Genomic DNA, 6,000 nt, shown 5'->3' on the forward strand with positions numbered 1-6,000 from the left:
CCCTAAACAAAGCAAAACGAGTTAACACTAAATCAAAACAAATGGTTAAGTTGCTGAAAGAGGATATGCAAAATAAGAATATCAATCATCTTAGGTGGATGGGGTATTGGGCATATTTATTGCCTATAGCATTAAGACCATTCCCAGTGAGCACCTATCTGTATAGTGAGAAAAAAGATAATAGATATAGATACATGAAAATACATACATAAAGTAAAATATACTCATCAAATAGTATAAATGTCTGCGTCTTAAGCAAGGAGACACTAGCGGCTTCCTGCAGCCTTCAAGTTTGCACGGGCCCTGGATCCTCAGGCCCCGTGAGCCCTCTTTCCTGGCCTAACCCCAGCCATCATCCACACACGGTCCTGGAGGCCCAGCCTCCAGGCTTTTGAAGCCCCTGTTTGGGGTTGGCCTTAAACCTGACCTTCACGGGACCATTGCTGCCCCTTCGGGTGGCTGTAATGGCTTGAAAGAGAAATATCCCCCATCGTCTCTGGCATTTGCACACTTGGTCCCCAGCCGGGGGTGCTGCCTGAGGCTGTTTAAGTGGTGTGGCCCCCTTGCTGGAGGATGTCACTGGAGGTGGGCTATGAGAGTTAAAAGCCTTGCCTCCCTCCTGTCGGCGCCCTCTGCTTCATGCTCACTGCTCCAGTTGTGAAGACTCATGCAGGTGCTGTTGCTTGCTGCCGTGCTGTCTCTACCATGATGGGCTCTCTGGAACTATAAGCCAAAATAAACTTTTCGCAAGTAGTCTTGGGCACACAGAAACACAATTAATGCAGATGAAATCCACCCCAACCTGAAAGTGAGTGGGAGAGAGGGATTGGGGGCGTTGCTGGATGTGTGTCAAGTGGGACCATCTCATCTATTGCTTTCTTTTCCACAGAAAACTGTCCTGCCATTGTGAACTTTTATTTTAATGATAAATTGAAAACTTCAGGCATATCGTGAGATTTAGAATACAAAGTAGCCGTGATGTTTCCCACCACTGGCCCCTACTCTCAGGGGAACACAAGTTTGTTGTCCTGTCTTGACTAGTCACACTGAGAAATTACCAGGTCGTTTTATCTGGTCCAAAGAGCTACTTCTCTCTTTGCTCCTAGCCTCTGCTGATGTGTTATTTGGGTTTGCTTTCACACCACAGTCCATCATCAAAGGAAGCCAGATGTGGTAGTTTGAGTGAGAATGGCTCCTGGGGATGCTTTGTCTGAAGTTGGTGGGACTGCTTGGGAAGGACTCTTCTTGGGAAAGATTAGGAGGTGTGGCCTTGTTGGAAAAGGTGTGTCACTGGGGGTGGTTTCAAATAGCTCACACCATTCCTAGCTACTACATGTTCACTCCATCTATCTATCTATCTATCTATCTATCTATCTATCTATCTATCCATCCATCCATCCATCCATCCATCTATCTATCTATCTATCTCATGCTTGTTGTTTAGATGTAAGTTCTCAATACTGTTCCAGCACCATGCCTGCCTGCCTGATGCCATGCTTGTCACCATGTTGGTCATAGACTCACCTAAAACTGTAATCAAGCCCCCAATTACAGGCTTTCTCCTGTAAGTTGCCTTGGTTGTGGTGTCCCTTCACATCCATAACTAAGGTACCAGAACAGAAGAAGCTCAAGGCTGGAATCTAGAGGCAAGAACTGGAGTAGAAACCATGGAGGAATGCTGCTGACTGGCTTACTTCCCCTCCCTTGCTCAGCCACTTTTCTTATGCCACACAGTCCTACCTGCCTGGGGATGGCGCCATCCACAGTGGGCTGAGCCCTCCGGCGTCAAAGAGTAACCAAGAAAAGCCCCCAAAGACATGCCCACAGGCCAACCTGATGGAGATGATTCTTCAGCTGAGGTTTCCTCTTCTTTGCTGACCCTTGCTTTGTGTCAAGTTGACAGCTGAAGCTGACTGTGACATGATGGTACAAGAGATGGTCTTTGGAATTAGTGTCCTCATGCAGCAAGTGAGAGAGCATAGGGGACAGTTTAATATCCAGGGAACCCCCACTTGGTTTGGGTTACGCAAGCGCACACCTCTTGTGTGGTGAATTCAGCCTCTTCACATGCATGTCCTGTGCATGCACAAACCTCTTTCTAAAATACATGTAGCAATCTCAGAGGCCGTAAAACCCTCACCTCCACTGGGCTGTATGCAGTCCCATCTCTGAACAATAGCATAGCTTTCTCCACACCCCTAGCAACAATCAAATTTAGACAGTTTCTATATAAGCAAACTTGAGCTGTGTCAGGATGTAAAGAATGGCTGATCTAGCCTGAACTGGTTTTGAGTACATGCTCAGTAAGGCACAAATCTGTGTCCTCTAGTAACTGTTTAGGGCTAATCCCCTATTTACCATCTATGCCTGTGCAAACAACTGGCAATTGAGGCAATCCTCCGCCCACCCCCGCCATCATCCCTCAATTGGGACTCCCTTCTCCCGTAACTCAAAGCTGTTTCCAGTTGACAGTTAAAGACAACTGGAACAATATTCACTGTGAGAAGGGGGTGCTAGCGAGGTCCACCACGGGAGGCGTCAGACAGCACAGCAGGCCTGAAAGCTACTAAACAGAAACTAGGCTGGGGGTGGGGGAGATTTAGAAACCAAAACCCAAAGAAGTTGCCAATAAACGACCTGAGGTGTTCATGCTGGGAAAAACTTTAGGGTCCTTGGGGAAAGTTGAGAACACAGTATGGTCATGTAAGGTCCTACTCCCTCCCTCTGCCCTGGCTGTACTGTTGACACCTTCTGCTGCTTTCTGCCTGTGCTTCGGTTTCTGGTTCCCCTGGGGCAGGAGGCCAAGGGCTTTACCTTTGTTCCCAGTGACCTCAGTGGTCTGCTCTCGTAAGGAGGAAGGCCTGTCCCTGAGCTATCACCCTGGCTCTAGAGACACTGCAGGTTGGTACCCACTGGATTTCCAGAGAGTGAGACTGCAGAGTCCCTGCTCCCTGGGCCTCCTGCTCTCTGGGCCTCATCAGTCCACATTCCATCTTCCCATATTCAGTGGTCCTGGGGGCTTTTCCTCTCAGTCTTTGTGTTTTTATCTTTCCTTAACAATTCACACAACTCCCTTTGAAGAAAGGAAAAGAAAATGTGTGCGTATGGTAGCCTTGTGCCCTTCTTCGTCTAGGATTTGTGGGTTTTCGAAATGGACTCTTGCATCCCAGAAAACGCCATTGGGCAAAGCCTCCTTCCGTGTGAACCACTGAGGTCACCCCATGGTGGGTTGGTTGGCTGGTGTGCCTTTACCGGGAGCTCCCTGCAGAGCCACCCTGGGGCCGTATCTCCACGGCTTCCCGGGACCACAGTGCCTGGCTCACTCATCTCAAGCACTCACAAGTGTCTGGAAAAGTCCCTGTATTTCTGGAAACCCCAAAGATAAACGGTGCACATGACTATCATTACCCAAATTGCCGGGGGCAGCAGAGTGGGCAAGCCTGGTGCGCTCCGCCCGCACATTCTCTGTAATTATAAGACAGCATTTTAAAAGCTTCCAGTCCAAACAAGGGCTGCATGCAGAGATCTGGATGGGTGCTGGGGCTAGAGAGGGGCAGCCTGCAGGAGGTGGGGGACTCACTCAATGGCAGGACACTGGGCTGGTCCCACCAGTGGACAGTGGGGTCTGTACACGGGGGTCACCAGCAGGCCTTTCTTGCCACCCAAGTGGCCCTTTGGAGATGAATATATGGGAGATGCCATTGATTATGTTGGGGGCTCCCTTTCCTGAATGGACCCACCTAGTGAAGACATTCTCTACTGTAGGTACGGATAGACCTAGGGGATGGGCCCTTCACTAGAGAGAGGGACACACGGTTGGAGATGGGGCAGCTGTCGAAGAGGGAGGCACACCTTCAAGATCCTGAGATGGTTGTATCCCAGCCTCGCCCACTCACTGGGTGTGTTATTTGGCCTCGGAGCCTTGGTGTTCTCATTTGCAAAATGGGTATAATTACAGCATCTGCTTCATAGGGCTGTGGGGGAAGATGGAAAGGGGAGACAGAGGCTTCGCACCTGGTGTGGCCACTGACGTACATGTGGCAGTGGTGATGTCATTACTGCCGCTTTTATTTTGTCGTTCCCTGGAGAAGAATAACCTCCTTACCATCGGCTGTGGCCACCAGACATGGAAGTGTGGCGGTCAGCCGACCTTCAGGGAAAGTTTGATTGAATGAGACCACAGTTATCAGAGCTCAGCTCACCAGCCTGCTCATCCATCCAGGTCCTTTCATCACCCCTGCTTACCCCTCGAACCCCAAGACCAGTGGACTTTGAGCCCTAGCCCTGCTGCGCCTGCCTCTGGCCCACAAGCAATGGTCCTTCCCCATGGGGTGAGGATTCATGGCTTTGGCTGAGGCAGAGAGACAGGCAGAGTGTCAGCAATTTGCCTCACACTGTGGGGTAATGGAGAGAGGTGGCCAGGAACCTGCTTTGGCCCCGTTTTCTCTAATGGGGAGTGTTTTGAGCTTCTTGCTGATGGTGGCAGCATTGTCGCCCAATTGCCATGAGCCTGTGTCTTCCCCACTCTCATGTCATGGGGGAGTCAGACAGGTAGTCACACAGAGTCTGAAGAAGGCTGACGGAGCCCTGGTTCTCAGCAATGTCAGGGAGAATTAATAAGCCATGGTGTGGGTGGATGAATGAACTGGCTAAAAAGGATTTTTTTTAAGTGACTAAAACGTGTGGTGGCACACAAGTGTCACCTCAGCATTTGAGAGGTGGAGGCAAGAGAATCACGAGTTCAAGTTCATCTTCAGCTACACAGTGAGTTTGAGTTTAGCCTGGGCTACACGAGACCATGTCACAAAAAAACCAAACAGAACAAATACTGTGGTGGGAGGAAGATTAGAGAGCCAGTGTGCTTGGTTGGCACTGACACCCATGAGGCTAGCTTCTCCAGGTCTTCCATCACTGTCTATTAATTTTCCCAAGAGCCAGCTGGGCTTCCAGAAGAGCACAGGGGAAGGCAGAGCCTGGCACAAAATGGGAGCTCGGAGACTCTTACTTAGAAACCATTGAGGACTTCAAGAGCTCACCAGGACTTTCAAACCAAGTGTGGCGCTGCATGCCCACACCCCAGCAGTTCAGAGACAGAGGCAGGAGAATGAGCAATCCAAGGCATCTTTAGCTCTGGTACATGTTCAAAGCCATCCACGGTACATGAGATCCTAAATAGAAGAATTTTATGCAGAGCTCAGAGTTCCATGTGGGTGAAGCCTGTGCCCACAGGCTGCCCGTGCATCCAGCCAGTTATATCTCAAAGAGCTGACATCTTCCATGTGGTGGCGATGTTTAGGGTTATGCCAGACTCTAGACAACCCGTCCTGATGCTTACCGCGTAGGATGTCTGTCTCTTGTCTGCCTGCTGCAGGTAGACAGACTTGGGTGTGGTGTTTCTGGCCCTGTTTCTCAGGGCCGGTCTGAGTGCGGGGGTGGACTGGCAGCAGCAGCAGCAGCAGCAGGGGGGCTGTGCTGTTTGTGGTGGGCACGTCATTTGTGGGGCTCATCTAGCTGCGGAAGGTGCTGTAGGATTGTGGCATGTGTTTGGGAGGCAGGGGAGTAAGAAAGGGAGGGAAGGAGGGAAGGAAGACGCCACAGGCAAGTTCAGGGCCAGGTTGTGGCTGCAGGGAGTCCAAGGACAGTCCACAGAAGGACTTCAGTCAAGCGCAGAGGCTGGCAGCCCTGCAGCCAGCATCCGGATAGCCTGCCTGGGCTGTTGCCTCTTGCTGCCAAGCGCCCTACTTCATCTTGCCAACAATCTCGTGTGTGTGTGTGTGTGTGTGTGTGTGTGTGTGTGTGTGTGTGTGTAGGTCAAAGGCTCACATCAGGGGTATTCCCTCTCTTTCTCTTCCTTCCTTCCTTCCTTCCTTCCTCCTCCTCCTCCTCCTCCTCCCCCTTCCTTCCTTCCTTCCTTCCTTCCTTCCTTCCTTCCTTCCTTCCTTCCTTCCTTTCCTTCTTTCTTTCTTTCTTTCTTTCTTTCTTTCTTTCTTTCTTTCTTTC

The sequence above is a fragment of the Psammomys obesus genome, unplaced genomic scaffold (genome assembly GCF_907164565.1).
Source record: "Psammomys obesus unplaced genomic scaffold, mPsaObe1.curated_primary_1811, whole genome shotgun sequence".
NCBI classification, from domain to species: Eukaryota; Metazoa; Chordata; class Mammalia; order Rodentia; family Muridae; genus Psammomys; species Psammomys obesus.